Genomic DNA, 18681 nt, shown 5'->3' with positions numbered 1-18681 from the left:
TGGGAAAATATGTGATAAGTAGTTTTCAATCAATTTGAAAGGGAAGAATAAAGTCCATGTGACCATGCTTGGCAGTAAGTGGTCCAAATTTAGTCCTTGCTACTTCTAACAATGTGCATAAAGAAAAAAAAATTGTTGTGACCATCTGCATCCATAGTTGATATTGGCATTACATAAATGGGTATGAATTTATTGTTCTGCCTCAACCACCTGCCAAGTTCTTCCTTTTCTTGAGGTAAAATCTTTCAATAAATTGTTACATAAGGAGTGCCAGTCTATTTCTTTGGAGGAGCATTTGGAGGGTTAAAGCTCCTTCTAAAGTGGCTTTCTTTATTTAGACTGCTGCTTTAGAGAAAATCCTTACTATGATAATTTGGGAAGACAGAGGTTTCTTATTGTTGGCCGGTGTTGTATGTGTAAACAAGATGGGGAGTTTGTGGATCATCTGCTGTTGCATTCTCTTGTGGCTAGAGAGGTATGGTCATTTTGTTTTCTGCTAGTTTGGGGTGCAGTGGGTTATGCCTAAGAGGGTAGTGGGTCTGATGATGTGTTGGAATTGGTGGGATACTAAGAATTTTATTGGAGTTATATGGAATGCTATCCCTCTATGCATCACGTGGATTATCTAGAAGGAATATAATAACAGGACATTTGAAGGCTTGGAACATTCGTTGGCAAATGTGAAGCTGAGTTTGTTATGTACCTTTTATACTTGGGTGGCCACGCTAAGTGGTCATTCAGTGTGCATTTGGCACTGGCTTAAAAAGCCAGCTTTCTTTTACTATTCAACTTATTTTTGCAACTATTCATGGGTCTTATTGCACTTTTTGGTATTGTTTATGAGTCCCACTGTACTATTTTAACTACCTTTTAGCTTTATTTATAGTACTTTTATCAAAAAGTTTTTAGTTTCAGCTAACTAAGCTGTTTCCAAACAGACATTCATTCTCCAGTATGTTGGATTTTCTAGATTATTGTACTTTTGATTGATTACCCCCTTACAGTACATGTCCTGTTTACTGTTTGGTGTTTTTTTCTTATTCAGGTTTATTAAAATTTTCATTTATCGAAAACATAATTGGTACATTTTAAAATCAGCAAACTTGCTGCTTTTTGTTGGGATTGGGTCTATGCATATGTATGAGTATGATAAATGTTACACTTCCTCTGTAATAGTTTCACCTTAGTTTTACTTCCTATGCTTTTGATATATATATATAAGAATGCTGGAATAAATTATTTTTTACGAATACAGGATGCATGTTTTGTCTCATTACCCTGATGGAATATCTCTAAATCATTTACAGGTTATGGAACAATTTTTTGGTTTAGTTAACACCTTTTTACAGAACCATCAGGATACATGGAAAAAAAGATTGGGAGTGTGTACATACAAGGTATCTTCTCCTTTCAAATATAACAAGACATGGTTGAGATTAATTTGATGGCTTTTCTTATGAACGAAAGTTTTGGTAAAAATGAAAATTCAGTTCGGTTCAAAATTTTGCATGAAAGAAAATTGCTTTGGATTTCCATCTGGAAACAATTGATTGTTGATAAGTGGATAATATTATTCTTCCATCTTTCTTTTGATTTAACTCTTTGATCTGGTCAATAATTAAAAATACTTGTAAACTGGTAACCCTTGGAAATTGTGTTGGGTTAATTAATTTACCATTACAAATATGCATCTTATTTACATGTGTAATTATATAGATATTAAAATAGTAATTGGATGTGTGTAATTATATTGATATTAAAATATTACTATTTTACCCTTTACATAGGCACTCTCATAACACCCCCCTGAAATTGTGACATATATCATATAATCCCAGCTTGTTACCTAAATAACAAATACAAATGTGTCTTGCACAAAGGTTTAGTAAATATATTAGGGACTTGAAATCTGTAGAGACATGGAGTAGCAATTACACCTCTTTCCACTCTTTCTCAAGGTCTGCTCATGAAACATGTGATTAGAAGCAATGGGAATCACTGCCTGATTGTTGGTAGCAAAAGGGTTCTTTTTTTATTTTTATTTTATTTTTTAGGGTGTTGTCATATTAAGTCTTGGAAATAGTGTTTGGGTTAATTACTTTACCTTAACACACACATACATCTTATTTATACATGGGAAATTGTACTGATACTGCAATTTTATCCCTCACACATATGTACTCATGACATAAACTTCTTTGGGCAGTTTCATTTTACTTTTTTTAGAGACTTTACCAATTGAGCTGACTGGAACCTACCATTTCATTTTTCTTAGTTCTAGTATTTTGTATTCTTTGTACAATGCGGACAATTTTCCTGTACATGTACTACTACTCCACCTTTTGAAGAACTTGACCCATAGTTGGACATTACTCTAGTAGTCTTGAGCCTTTACTGATTTTGGGGTATATGGAATCTTGTGAATAAAAAGATTGCAGGTATTGCTTTCTCTTAATTGTTACATACATATGTGCATAGAACTTTAATGTTCATTGTTAATAATTATGGTGCTCATGAAGTTTGGAAATTTGCATCTTTTACATTAAATAGGTGGTTCCTTTTACTCCAAGTGCTGGCATTCTTGAATGGGTTGATGACACCCTTCCTCTTGGGGAATATCTTATTGGGAGGTCTGTTAAATTCCAATAGGTCTGATCTTTTAGTGTTGCCTATGGCGTATCTGGTTTTTATATGGTATTATCATGTTCTTCATTTTTCATGTAATAACTCATAACATGCCAACTTTGGCAGGTTCCATTCAGTCTCACAAGAGACATAATTGATGGCACGGGTGTCACTGGAGTGGAAGGGGTTTTCAGGTGATGTTGTGAGGAAATACTTTCTGTTATGTGGAAATATAAAGAAGCGTTGCTAACCATTGTTGAAGTATGACTATTGTTGCCAGTTTCTTTCAATAATGAATCAAAGTTGCAATTTCTTAAATCCTTGACAGCAGATGGGAATTCTTTTCAGGTTTCTATTCATGATCCCCTGTATAAGTGGGTTATCTCCTCAGAAGGCTTTGTAGCGGCAAAAGGTATTTCAGAAACTTTTCTCTTCATAGGCATATATATTGGGTCCAGGACTAATTTGCCTCTGGAAAAAAGAGAGGCAAAAGGACAAAGGTTTGTTTGAAATTGTGTTGAAATGTGTGAAAGACTGTTTATAATAATTATAATATTGGAATATTAGTTACTTAAAACAAAACAAAGGGGTAAATTACACTATTCTCCGTATAGTTTGTGGGTTGTTTCAAAATGAATTACTAGATTTTAAGAAGTTTCAAATAAAATCATGGAATTTTTAATTCGTTTCAATTTGGCCCCTTAATGATTCATTAGGGACAACAAAACAAAAAATCACATAAGCTGTAATAAAATCTATTTAGCACAAAAATACTTCCAGCTGCATCACATATTGTATTTTGACACCCAAAAAAAAAAAGCTTACAAAATGACTTTAAAAATCATAATACAATTCAACGAAGATGTGATCATTTGCTGAGGCTTTTTTTTCCTAACTAAAATACCACATGCTGTTCATTTGGTGTGTTTTTAAGTACCCAGATATGTCTCTGGTGCAATTTACTTGATGACTACTTTTTATTTAGCTGGGACTCTTTGATTGGAATTGTTGCATTACTGTTAGAAAATAAAATATATTTTTTATGAAAGTGGAGAAAGTCAAGACATTGATTTGCAGAGAAAATCTTGGGAAAGTCAAGACATTGATTGCAGAGAAAATCTTGGGATTAGTCAACAAGTCAAGGGATTGATTTCTAGAGAAAATTATGGGATTGTGACAATCAATATCCAATTCAAAATTTAAATTATCATTGACATTTTGTGTAATATCCATTATAAATATGAATTTCATTGCAATGTACTATCAATAAAAGTATATGAGAAAATGTAGCCCTTTGGGCTCTTGTCCTGTGGATGTAAGCCACAAGGCCGAACCATGTAAACTCTTGCGTTTTCTCTCTTTTCTCTTTATCTTCTTCTCAATTTTCCCCAACATGTCTGTATGTCAGGCATGTTATAAACAATTGGTCATGCAACATTTTCTTTTTTTCTCCTTGATAGGATACAGATGACGATCTGGAGACAATCTTGGAAGACTCACAAGATGAATGTGAAGGGAACAGGGATGCTACACATGCACTGATGCTTGTCAAACAAAAACTAGATGGATATGAAGAAGGTGAAATGCGAAATGTACGTGGGCGGGTAATTTCTAATATTAATGCATGTTCCCATGTGCTAATATATACCTTCTGTCTTTTACCTAATAGTGTATAAGTTTGGCCTTGTTAATTAATATGCATGTTAGCGAGCACGACCCTATCATCATGCTTAGGTGAAATTTGCTTTTTAGTGTTTATGATCAATGGTTCGCAAAAAAATGTTCATGTTCAGTGGTTCGTATGAATAATAGCTAGGTTTGCATCTAAACATGATTGATAAGAGAAACAACGAAGAAATTTTGGGCTACATTCCACCGACACGCCATTTTTGGCAAAGTACACCACTAGAGCCAGGGGCTGTGGTACACTTTGTTCAGGGGGTTCAAATGAACCCTTGACTTCCAAATATATATATATATATATATATTACATATTTTTTTGAAGTTTAATACTTTAATTTATTCTTAAAATTTTTTTTGCACACCCTAACTTAAATCTTATATATTCTTATTACAAGTATTTCCAACTCTAAGAGTAAGAGTAAGTGTTTGTGAATTATAAGTATCACTCTTTATTATAAATTTACTTTATATGTGTGTGTCTAATATTGATTATGTGCTTGACTTTTTGTTATAATGTTATTTGTATGAATAATGATGTGTGTGGATGTTTGTGTGTACAATATAATATAATATAATATAATTTTATATAATTTAATAATTAGGAAATAGAAAGGGTTTGTTACATGTGTGTCTGTACTGTTATTATGTTATAAAGTTAGAAAAAAGAAAAATTCAAGAAAAAAATTTGTAAAGTTAGTGATTATTCAAGCATTTGATTGGTTAAATTGTATGAATAAGTGTAGTTGTGTGCGTCAATAATTAATACTGAGCCAATAAGTAGAGTTTAGTCATTTAGTTTAAAATATTTTTATAAAAAAACTGACACATAGATAATAACAACTATATAAAAATAAAAATGTTAGACAAACTTAACAAAATAAAATGGTCATAGCTACTTCCCACATTGGCAATAAATACTAATAATGAACTTTCATGTAACAATTTAAAATTTAAAAACTTATAGAAAGAAATTGTAATTGGTCGATAATTCGATATATTCAAATTCTCTTATTATTATTATTATTATTATTATTATTTTTTAAATTTAAGTTTCTTAATGATCCCACTAAATAAAATTCCTGGAGCCGCCACTGGTCTGAGCAGTCTTTGTGTTTTTTTTTTTTTTTTTTTCGACGACATGCCAACATTGAAAAAAAAAAAAAAAAAAAAAAGAAGAAGAAGAAGAAAATCACAGATTTTGACCGATGGACTTACCAATACCATTGATTTTGTGATATACCCTAAAACAAAAAAGTTGAAACCCACATCTCAAGTTCTCACTTCTCAACCCTCCCTCTAACCTCTGCCCGCTGCCCTCTATCCCTCGCCGGAGCTAGATCGGCGAGTCGGCAAGCCCCATAGATGTCGACGCCATGCCTTGCCCTTCTAATCTCTCTCTCTCTTGGCGTGGACAATAGGTTTGACGTCTTCTCTTCTCACTCTCTCTCTTTTTTTTTTTTTTTCTAGATATTTGGGTGAATGGGTGTACTGTCACTCACTTATAAGTTATAACGCGTTTTTTTTTTTTTTAATCCTACTCTCACTATCATTGTGTTATACTTTTTATTATGAATTTTTTTTAAATTTTTTTTTGTTTTTGTTTTTAGTTTGATGTTGAATGTAGCCTATTTAAACTTTTGGTTTGTATTCTAAACATTTTATGTGTATTATTGTACTACTTTGGGTGTTAGTTTACTTATTTGTAGTTCTTACATAATTTAAATTCTAGACATAAACGTATTTTATGTCTAAAAATATTAAAAAATATGCCTAAATATAAAATTTAATTAATTATTTAATTGCCGTACCCATGCTGTGTCGTACCCTTATTTTTCAAAAATTGTCGTATCCCGTATCCGTACCCGTGTTGTATCCGTACCTGTGTTTGTGTCGGTGCAACTTAGATTTTGGGTTAAATTGTTTAATCCAATGAATATCAATGGATTGCAGAAAAATGTTCATGTTCAGTGGTTCGTATGAATAATAGCTAGGTTTGCATCTAAACATGATTGATTAGAGAAACAACGAAGAAATTTTGGGTTAAATTGTTTAATACTTATCCAATGCAATTTAGATTTTTGATAGCAGATGCAAATTCTTGTCAGCCTCATGAACCAAGACACTGCAAGCCTTGTAGCCAAACAAGTATCTTGGGTTTTTATTTCATAGCCTAATAAAGGGTTGATATCCTGGTTTAACCTTTGTTTAGTTTTTGGTGTAATTTGATGTTTACACAACATCAGCCTTCTTAGCCTAGTGGTTGAAAGGGGAGACCTTGAATTCAAACAGATATTGGTAATGAGGGTCTGTAGAGTTACTTATTTTTTTTTTTTAAAAGGACTACAGAGTAGGGGGTTCTTCTATCATTTGCAGTAATAGCTGACATCTAGTGCGATGCATGGGCACGGTATAAATTTATTTTAAAATATTATATAAAAAATTATCTTTACGGCCATGCAACTTAAGCTCCTCCTTTATTGATTATTTCTGTACACGGTTAAGATAAATAAAAAGCTAATATGAAACGGTGAAATCGATTTTCAAAAGTAACATAAGCTAACATAAGCTCCTCCTTTATTGATTATTTCCTTACACGGTTAAGATATATAAAAAGCTAATAGATAAATAAAAAGCTAAACAGTGAAACAAATTTTCAAAAGTAAAATAAATCTAGTTAGTGCTCTTATGGCTATCAAATACTGATATGCATGTCTAAAAAAGTCTTATAGTTGATAGGACTTCAAAATTGTGAATCCTAGTCATTTTGTTGAGTTTGGAAAAAGCATAAGTGTTAATGTAACTTTGACAAAACACCAAAAAGATAGACACATGGGTAATTTTAAGAATTTATTTTGATCAAACCTCTGTCAAAGAAAACTTTTTAATCGCTATCATGTTTTTTGAGTGCATCAAGGGTGACTGTACTATTAGCCTAAGGTTAAGTACAATTTTCCTGTTAAGTCTTGCTCTATTACAACTATCTGTATCATGGCTCATTTGATGCAGTAATGTGATGGGCTGATTGTGTATGGTTTAGAAACAATAATAGGGTTGAGTTGTTTAGAACACATTGATAGGTGGATAAGTAGCTCTATAAGAACACACAATTCCAAATAGCACACAAAGGCTAACAATTCATTCAATTACCAAAACTGATTTGCAAAAGCTTACATCTTCCTACTTATACTAGTTGTTTGGCTTTGGTAGCCTCTAGATGGCTGACAAGTGTCTAAATCCTATCGGCTAATGCTTAAGAAATCGTCTAACTAACTAACTAACTAATTAGTTACAAGAGGATTAGGATATAGGCATATAGTTACTTGAAATGCCCTACATCAAGGCTCTCCCTCTTAAGAAGCACTTCACCTCAAGCGCTCTTGGTTGCCCCAAGATTTGTATGAAGTTATAGGATGGTACATTTGCCTTGTATGATGAGTTTACTGCTGTTGCAGCACACCAAAGGCTACTGCTTCTCCCCAGCCAAGTCCCACACAAATGAAACACCAATGTAGATGCAATTGCATTAAGAGGACTCCCTTTCTTGAAAGCAAACTTGTCCTCAGTTTTGGATGATTTTTCAACTGTAAAACATGTATACCAAATTGAACATTAAGTGTTTGCCTCGCTAATGATCAATCATGCATATTTTGACACTACAGGGCTTTATTCTTCATTGGCGAATCGACCTTCTTCATCTTGATCGTTGGCTTGGTGTTTGCCTTCCCTTCCTTTGGTTGCAAGGAGTGTGGATGCACTAGCTTATACATGCTTTGTGTGTTGCACCTTTTGCCCACTATAGCTTCTTATGATTTTTCATATCTATGTAAAAGATGGAACCCATTCATGGCTATCTCCTCACAAAGAACATAACCTTTATGCTGTCTATCATCCTCCACTTCTTGTTTCAAAACTTGCATAACCCTTGTTGCTAATGGAGAGTCATTTGCTTCCTGAACAACAACATTTGCTCATTCTTCCACATACTAACCATGCACAGATTCTACCATACTTATTACGCATTCAGCCAATTTTTGTCCTCCCTCACCAATTGGTTCTTCAATGTAGCTAATAAAAATAACCAGCAAGTCTTGACTTTCTAACTCTTTAACCATTTTAGGCTGGTTCTTGGCTGGTATCTTGAGAAATTCACTAGATCCAGCAGTATTTGACCCAATCTCAACATTCTTGGTTGATTGCCTCCAATATTTAGTGAAGTTTGATGCACCACCACCACTTTGGCTGGTTCTTGAATTGAAAAGGGCTGATTGTGATCTATTTATTTGCTGAGTCCCAATCAACACTGCTCTATTCACTGCATTTGAATTTGTCCTACAGTTGTGCAAGTTGCTGTAGTGGGTTTGGATGTGGTTGTATGGAAAAAATTGCTTCCAAAGTTTCTATTTTAGCTTCTCCCAATTTTGAATCTTGGTTTTTCTTTCCCTCAATCTTTGAATCTTCAACTGCTCTCACCAAGATCTTGCCTTGCCTCTCAAATTAGTTGCTGCCAATTTAACTTTCGTGGATTCTGGCATATCATAGCAAACAAAGTTGTCCTCAACTTGGTTAAGCCAATCCACAAATTCCTCATGATTCAAGCTTCCATCGAATTCAGGGAATTCAATTTCGAAGATTGAATCCCATTTCTATTTTGGTTCCCTTGGTTGGACCATCATAGGAATGAGCCCATACCTCTCTTGTCTCAACCTAGGAATATGAACAAAAGGTTGTTCATAATCTTCCTCATTAATAACTACACTTTTAGCAGTATCATGCTAGTAGTATTGCTGTTGTATCTTCCTATTTCTTCTCAATTGTTCAATCATGGCTTGTAGTTGCCTCCTCAATAATTCCACTTTAGCTTCTAAGCCATTTTGAACCCTTCTATAGGTCCATTGGCTGCAATATTATCTTCCTCACTACAAGAACGGCTTGCTTCTTGCCCTTATCCTTCCTTGTCTTTTCAAACACCATGGCCTCTTGCTACTACAAACTAATGGCTAGCACATATGAAGGCTTTGGTTTTGGTAAGAGGTATTTTAGGCTAGGAAAAGCAATCAAGATGGAATCTTGATAGGTTCTTGGACAAAAAATGAAGAAACAAATTGCAAATGAACTTGAATCCTAAGGATCTCAAGCTCTGATGCCAAACTGATGTAGGGAATGTGATGGGTTGTTTGTGTATGATTTAGAAACAATGAAAGGGCTGAGTTGCTTAAAACACATTGATAAGTAGATAAGTACCTCTGCAAGAATACACAATTCCAAATAACATACAAAGGCTAACAATTCATTTCATTACCAAAACTGATTTACAAAGAACTTACATTCTCCTATTTATACTAGTTGTTTGGTATTGGCAAACTCTAGATAGTTGACAAGTGTCCAAATCCTTTCAATTTTCCTACTCAAAACTGTTAGAGGAACCGCGTGGTTTATGAAAATGTATTTGAAAAATACTTTGTTTTTTGGTTTTTTTTCCTTATTGAATTATAAACATTTTTCTGAGATAGCTAAACTAAATACTTCAAATGAACATAATATTTTGGGATTCAACAAACAAATCAATATTTTTTGGGGGAAATTACACTTTACTACCTTAAACTATACCCTAGATTACATTTTGTACCGTAAACTATTCGAATGCACATTTTGTAGCATAAACTATGATCCTTGTTACACTTTGCATCCCAACGTTAATTTTACTTTTATATTGGATGGAAGTTTATAGCGCATGACTTGTATGTGAGTTTTGTTTAAGTGGCACAAAATTAAAATACCAAAACCACCCTCTTCCCAATCAATTAAAAACAAGACAAAAGCCTTTCTCTTTAGTTTTTCCTCTCTCTCTCTCTCTCTCTCGTGGGTGGTGCGTACATATCAGTAGCTCCTCTCCCCTCAAAACTAGTCATTACAATGACCATCTCATGCTATATTACCAAAGAAAAAAAAGACCATCTCATGCTATAATGACCTTATGGGCTCCACAGCTTCTTCCTTTGCTTTGGAAGAACACCTAGATGGCCAAGGCCCCTCAAATGGTGGCGTGCTTTGTAGTGGGGACTGCAGACTCCTGTAAAATTCTGGGCATTTGATAATTTTTTGCATGTGTTAGAGTAGCATGGAATCTATTGCTTCTTCAGTGTTCTGTCTCTACTAATATTTGGTCCTTCAATTTGTTTTCATATTGCTTGGGCTTGTGTGGTGATGCCCAAATCTGTGTACGAGCTATTGGGATGTTGGCAAGGACGTTTTTATTTCCATAGGGCAGCCAACAAAGAGGCTTTTGTTTTTAATAGATTGGAAAAAGGGTGTTTTTGGTCTTTTAACTTTGTGCCACTTAAGCAAAACTCATGTGCAATTCATATGCTATAAATTTCCATCCAACATAACAATAAAATTAACATTAGAGTGCAAAGTGTAACAAGAGTCATAGTTTAGGGTGCAAAACGTGCATTCAAACAGTTTAGGGTGAAAAGTGTAATATAATGTATAGTTTAGGGTGGTAAAGTGTAATTTCTCTATTTTTTTTTGTGGGTTAACAACGGTTTTTTTTTTTACTTATGGAATTATAAACAAATTTTAGAGATAGCTAAAGTAAATACTTCAAACGAACATAATATTTTAGGATTGAACAACAAATCAATATTTTTTTTTTCTGTCGATTAACAATTAAAAAAAAAAATTCTTATCGAATTATAAACAGTTTTTATAGAGCTAAAATAAATACTTCAAATAAACATAATATTTTGGGATTAAAAAAAATCAATAAATAAACTATTTAAGTGGAACATGAAATTTTGAAAATGAACATATCTTTTTGAAATTAAATGTAAATATTGGGAGAGAAATTATAGAAGCATAACTTTTTGAGGCCTAAGGAGACGGAGATATATAAAAGAATAGATTTTACAACATGCAAAGCAAACATTGAATGAAACTAATCTTCAATTTCATAATCAAGTGGCATTTACCTGGTGTTAAGTGCATGGTATAATTGGTTGGAAGTGACTGCATTGAAGCCCAAAAGACCAAATGCTGAAATCTCTAAAGCTTTTGCATTTATGGCTTCAAATAGTCACTAAATCCGGAGTGCAAATCTTTGTTTTAAAAAATTGAAGTGTGTGTAGTTTTGAAGGAAGGCTTGTACAAAGAAAGAGAGCATAAGTGAGTCAAGGTCTTGGCTGGGTTTCATCTACGTATGGGGGAGAAGAAAGAGAGTTTGTAAGTGGATCAGTGTTTTCGCTTTCGTCTACATTTGGGGAGGGTCAAGCCTGGGTCATAATATGTAAGATAATAAATGGGCTTGGGCTTTTAATAAGATTTTGTCTATTTTTAAATGGTAGTCCATTCTTTGGAGTAATTGTTAATAACATGTAACAATAAAAAGAAGTTATTGTGATATATTTGGTAACAGTTAAAAAAACTTAATGAAAGATATTAAAAAAGATAAATGCAAAATTGAGCGCCACATGACAGAAACTCATGCACTCCCACTTCAGACCTTTGCTATTTATATATATATAAATATATATATATATATATATATTGATTTGGTTTACACTCAAAAGAATATTTTGAAAAACAATAAACAAAAACGTCTTGTTGAAGGTTTAGTCTACCTGTATAAGTAACCTGTGTAAGAAGCAGCTGATTGGACTTTGATACAGAACTTCAGAATTCTTGCGATTTCTCTTTCTATTACTTGGGGCAAAATCATTCCACTCTATTTCAGGCAAGGAAACTTTTGCAATTTCTTTTTTGGGTTGGTGGCCATAATTTGTGCAAAGTATGAGATTGGTATTTTAATATGTTGTAGTTAGGGGTGGCAAGTGAGCGGGTTGGGTCATAATTGGATTGGTTACATCCTTTTCCATTTATTCATTTATTATCCATTTAAAAATAAATTAAATACCCATTAACCACCCTACCCATTTAACCCATGATACCAAATAAAACAATTTTAAACAACCAATAAATAAAATTGGCTTTCTCTTTCCTCTCTTTTCCTACAATTTTTCTCAGCAACCAAAGAAAACACATTGCTATCATAAATTTTGTTAATCAAATGACTCAGAACTAAAAACTAAAATCTCAAACTACTATTGAAATATATCAACTTTCTCAAATTGAGGTGTCCGTGGTTGTTAGCACACTATAATCACTAATAACAAACCTTGTGAAAAGAGGTTTTGCTATGGGCATTAATGGTGATGCAATCTTGATGGGGAATTGAAGGGGATTTTATGTTAGGGTTGGCCAAGTCCTTCTTTTTCAGAGCTACGACGCGTCTTTTTGGCTGAGAAGAAGGGACTTCAATGACAACACTGGCGGTCTTCGATGGCACATGTGTCTTGTAACCAGAAGCTTCATCTGTGTCATCTCCAACGAAGAAACCGTCACGGTACCAGAGATGAAAGTGGTGGTGAGCAGTGACAGTCCTTGACCATGGAGGCCTTGATGTGAGAGAGGGTGAGATGGATTACAGTGTAAGATTCATTTGGTAACTAGGAAAATGAAGAAGGAAAGTGTAGGATATGGGACTTTGGCAGTTGGCCAAAATGACACAATAGCACCGTTTATCAAAATATATATCAATCTACCATTTTTTCGGAAATATGTAAGGATCTACCACTGTTTGGGTACTCAAGTTTGGGGAGAATTCAAGTTTTCCATGGTACTCGAGTTCCATGGAAAAAATTTTCAGCTTACGGAACTCGAGTTTTACAAACTCGAGTTTCAAAAAGGTGGTAGATCTCCTACATATTTTCAAAACAGTTGTAGATTGATATATATTTCAGTAAATAGTAGTATTTGGCCAATCTGGCCCTAGCAGTTGGTTAAGTATAAGGAGTAGGAGTAGAGTTTAGTTTAGTTTTTTTTTTTGCTTTTGTTTTTATTTTTTATATTATATTTTTTAAGCATTTATATTTCAGAGTAGGTAAAAAAATATTTTGGGTGTCTAGTGGTTAACCAGTGTCTTTACCCATTCAACCCAAATGCTTAATTGGGTTGGGTCAAGACTTATCCAAATTAGATGGATAGTTGATGGGTTAATGGGTTTGGTTAAAAATTGCCAACCCTAGTTGTAGCATATCTGATGCAATTTCAATATTCTTTTAAAGGTTCAACAGCTAATACAAGATGCAATTGATCCTGAGCATTTGTGTCATGTTTCCTGATGCAATTGCTTGTGATAAAATCTGTCTTCTTTAGCCAAACGGCAGTCAATCTTGTACAGGCGGCTTTTCATTTTGCAGAATATTGTTGAGGCGTTTTTCTTTTGTTCTCTGATTCCTTGTAATGTTTGTAAATTGGTGTATGTATAACAAGATACCTGAACAAATAACCTATACAGGGACCTTTTTCCCAAATATTTGTTTGCATTTGTTCAGGAAGCAGAATGTATCATAAAATTATCATCTTATTTTTGTGCTAAATATTCTGTTTAGGACTAGGAATTCACTGGGATGATTTAATTGTGTCTCCTTGCGTGGTGCAATATAATTTTGCCCTCCTGTCTGTGAAAAAGGCTGGTTCCTTCACACTTCATTTACGTAGCAAGTTGGTATGATATATTTTTGTGACAAACTGAGTGTTTATGCTTTATCTTTGCTTCAAGCAATGTATAAAAAAACACAAATTTGCCATACCTTGTGGGTTCAATCTACCAATATAATTCAAAATAAAATTACCTAGAAGGTTATGGGAAACGAAGAGTTGGCTGTAAAATTAAGAGAACTTTTTTTTTTTTTTTTTCTTTTTCTATTTTTAAAAGTTACAATACTCTTAAGTATGGTGTGATGAGTGTGTCTCACCCCATACCCATTAAGTTAGTGCATGTGGGAAACAAGAGAAACTCTTGGGACACACTCATCCACAACATGCTTAATTATCAACTTATAAGGGGTGCATCCAAATCCATTTTTTCACCAAGTACGGTAGTGATTCTCACTGTATGTGATGTAATTAAATCATAAGTTGACACCTAAACATATTGTGAAATTGAGTGTATTTGCAGGCAAAATGCAGAAACAGTAACTAGTATTTTCCCAAGCAACAAAATGAGGTGTTGAAAGACTTCACACAACTTGACTTTTTTGGAGTACAGTACAATAGATCAATGTTCAACAGGTAAAACCCTCATCAAAATGATGCGATTTTCTGAATAGTGAGGTTAGAGTTATCAATTCTCTTCATGGTCCTGACAGTCACAATCCATGACCCTACTAGTGAGATGTTTAAGATCATGATCATGATCTTGATTTTTTTTTTTTTTTGGGTGCAAAAGGGAGTTTTATTTATAGATAGTTCAAACGGTTACACAACAGCAACTTGGTACTCTCTAGGACTAGGAGCACCTATGTTCAGTACGACCTAGAAGTAGTTATAAGTTATCATATACTAAAGTTAAGCATTAAAATCTTGCTAAGCTAGTCCCAGTTCCTTTTTGCTAAGCCATCCACTATGTCATTCGCCTCATGGTAGACATTATGAGGATGGATGAGCCAGTCCCGAGCTAATAGTATTTAAAAAAAAAAAAAAAACTATTAACGTAATTATTTCATATGAATTGTTGTTGTCCTCTTTGTCGGAATAACAGATTTTTAAAGCATTTGTGTGTTGAGGTTGATTATTGGCTTGAATTATGGTGTTCCTTTAATCACAGTACACATGCAACACATGGGAAAGAGAAGTGCTACATCCACATTATTTTTGTAACACTTTTACAACAAATCTTAAGTGTTTAGTTGTTATCGGTTCTAAATTGAACTCACTACTGAATTACTTTTTAATCCACCAATTGTCAATAACAACTTACTACTTAGAATTTGAAAATGTTTGTGAAAATATTGTAGACATAACATCTCCAATAACCAAGTGGTAATGGCATTATATAGACAACAAGAAAAGATACATAAATAGTTAATGGTAATGGCATTAACTCTAGAAGTGCTTGTGAGTTGTGACTCTTTCTGGTTCTATTTTGAGCTAGTACATAGCTTTCATGGCTGGCATTCGGTACAATTTCTTCCCTACAGATTTTTGTTTTTAACCTCATCCACAGCCTATAGCCTTAGATGCTACTCACAAGTACTCCAAACCTGAAAGAGAAACATAGTAGACAATCTTGATGATTAGACAAATGGCAGTAATAATGTAATATATGTGACCGGTGGCGGCTTCAGGAATTTTGTTTAGGGTGTTCCTTAGGAAGCATAAATTACACAATCTTATTTCTTTTTAGCCTTTAGGTAATTAGGTTTGATTCAATATTATTAATTCCATTCTGTTCCGGTTGTAATGGCTGGAAAATATCGTGCCGGTAAACAAACCAAAACAGTAACCTACCCTATTCCACTTCGGAAAAAATTTTGGGTCATTCTGGACTATTTCGGGTCTTTCGGTAAATACCGGCCGAAATTCAAAATTCGGCCTGCATGAAGTTTGTGCTTAAAAAAAAAAAAATTGTTCTTAAAACCAAAACAAATTTGCATTCTGTAAACCAAAAAACCTTAAAAGGAAAAAAATGAAAAGAAATGAAATGAACAAAGGTACTTGTACAGCTAAAACAAAATTGTATTGAGAAATTTGAGACTCAAAACTTGAGAAGAGGCACTACTGCACTGGTATTGGTAGAAGACACAAAAGTTACGAACAAGGAGGAAGGAAAAACGTAGATGTAAAAGTGTAGATGAAGATGTGATAAAATTAAAAAAGTATAAAGTGTAAAAATCGAGGAGACAGAAGATGTGTGTGGTTAAGAATAAACAAAAAAAATAATTAAAAATGAGAAGTAAGTAAGTAATATATATATATATATATATATATGGTGAGAAAAAATAATACTATAATAAAAAATAATATAAGGTTGAAAATTGTGTTGTATTGGGCATTATGCTTAGTTGAAGGAATCAATCCACTACCTAGCCTATAGTAGTTTTATTTTATATATATATATATATATATATTTTTTTTTTTTTTCAGATTTTAGTTCAATTTTTTTTGAGTTTTTCCTTTTTGCTTGAAAGACCCCAATATATTGTTAAGTTGCTCAAATTATGGACCAAAATTTAATTTTATTGGTATAAAAAAAATTCAGGGTGGTCCCAAAAAAAATTTTAAAGGTAAATAAATATAAAATTTTAAATTATTATATATAATTTTTTTTTCAGGTCAGGGTGGTCCTGGGACCACCCTGGCCATAAGGTGGCGCTGCCTCTGTATGTGACCAGAACCTAAGCAAAGCTCCTCCATACCTGGCTAAGCCAAAGGAAGGTAGGATCAATGACCAAGCTGATCATGGAAAACATCTCAAACTCTAACCAAACCCGCTTTCTTGGTTCTTGTGGATTCCATAAGAGCTTGGTGTTTTGTGACTAGCTCGTTAATGTTCTATTACCTATAATATTCAAATCATATACAAACAATTATACATTTGTAAGTCTATTTAGACAATAATTATATGGGCTCTTTTTCCCTTACAATAAGTGGGGGTGGAGGAATTCACATCAAATCCCCCATTTCTCCCAATAGAAAGAACCAGGTAACAAAATACTTGGCAGTGAAAGATCATATCAATGTTAGTAGTTAGTACATGCATTAGCAATGAAGAAGATCTCACAGAATACGCCATTTATTTCTTCTGATGTGCCATTTAATGTTTGGTCCAATTTACACTAGGCCTTCGCATTATCGCATTCTCACCTACCACCCCACGAAACTAGAATGACAAAACTAAAAACAAGATTGAGTTCTCTAGGTCCAATAGAATCAATAGCATAAATGCTTTGGTGGGATTTGGGGCTTTTCTTGGCATTTGCCCTCGTTTCTTCGCTTTGTAGTAAAAGTAATTTCGTTTTCTATTTTGTCCTCTTTGATGTAAAGGTGAGATGATTCTTGTTTGATGTATTCATAATGTGATTTTAGAATTATGTTTTGGTTTTTCGGTCATCAAGCTTCTGGGTTAGGTTATTTAGATTTTGTACGCAAACATGATTTTTACTAGAAATCACTAATTAAAAAAAAAGAAAAAAAAAATCTAATGGGGCTGATTTGCAATCTATATATATATATATATATATATTTATATATAATAGGTAAAGTTGAGAAAAAATCCAATTAGGTTTTAAATTGGATTCTAATTGTTGTGTAATTTTGTGCCACATATCTTATTTAAGTTTTTAAAAATTTTTTTTTTTAGGTGAGTTAATGAGGTGCAAAAGACGAATGGTCTAATATAAATAAATAAATAAAAACTCAATAAACAAAAAAAGAAAAAAGAAAGAGTAAACTAATGTGTATATCCAAAAGAAATTAAAATTAAAAAAAGAAAGAAAAAAGAAAGAGAGTATAATTTGAATCTATATATGTATGTAATTGTAATTTTTTTTAATCGTATCATGCATATGCACAAATTATATACTAGTTAATATAAAGTTAAATGTTTAGATACGTTAAAATTTAAACTTATGATGTTCACTCCATAATGTTTTTAGTGTAGGGGGATTTGAATCCTATAAATTTACTAATTGAATTAACTGAAACCTATTGAATTTTAACGAGATAAATATTGTTTAAATTGCAATCCAGTGATATCCTTTTTATTAATTATTTTAATTAGCTAAATAAATAAGTGGGCACCCATTAAAGAAGTTTCAAGTTTCAAGGGAGTCTCGAATTTCTTTTTTCTTTTTTCTTTTTGGGATTTAAGCCTTTAAGGTTACACCTACGTTCGGAAAATAATACTAAAAATTATAAAATATTAAATTGAATGTACCTTGACTTCTTATAAAAATGGCTTGACTGCATGATTTTAAACTCTTAACTTAAGCACCGGTTAATAGGATTGATCCATTAAAATAAAACATACTCTTAATATAATGATGATACAAACGTAACTATATTTACAACAAATTTTACAATTATTAGAACGGTATTGCCAGTGAATAAGAGGCAGAATTAACAATCATATACCTACTGTTTTTCTCTACCACCGCATCAGATAAATTTATTACCAAAAAGTAAAAGTTGAGGTCACGCTGTTAAGAAAGTGTGCTGACTAAGTTGAAGAAGCTAAACTTAGAAAAGAGGGGAATGTGAAGAACATGTGTTTCCAATGCATAATTTCAGTTGTTTTGTGCTTATGTGTATTGTCGTGTGTAATAGTTTGTACCCTAAAAACAAACCCATGAAAGCTACGCGTGCACAATTGAGTTCTTCACGTGTACACCATCCAAAGTAACGTGGCAACTCAACCCCATGCAAAACACCCCAGCCCTACACGTTTCAACCTCACAAGCACACAAGACCCTGCAAACAAATTCAAACCTCACATATAATTAACTGCACAAACTGTTTCTTTCTCTCATAAGA

At 33.1% G+C, this 18681-nt stretch overlaps 1 long non-coding RNA gene across 1 annotated transcript; it reads left to right on the top strand.

Annotated features, from left to right (window-relative positions):
* The first annotated feature begins 2808 nt into the window (after positions 1-2808).
* On the top strand, positions 2809-4285 carry LOC115952481. The gene is made up of 3 exons (XR_004083418.1): positions 2809-2886; positions 2974-3037; positions 4086-4285. It is a non-coding gene; the product is annotated as an uncharacterized LOC115952481 (long non-coding RNA).
* The last annotated feature ends 14396 nt before the right edge of the window (positions 4286-18681 follow it).

Source organism: Quercus lobata, chromosome 7 (assembly GCF_001633185.2).
Source record: "Quercus lobata isolate SW786 chromosome 7, ValleyOak3.0 Primary Assembly, whole genome shotgun sequence".
NCBI lineage: Eukaryota > Viridiplantae > Streptophyta > Magnoliopsida > Fagales > Fagaceae > Quercus > Quercus lobata.
The sequence above is the reverse complement of the archived record's forward strand: the minus strand, read 5'-3'. Positions and strand labels throughout refer to the sequence as shown.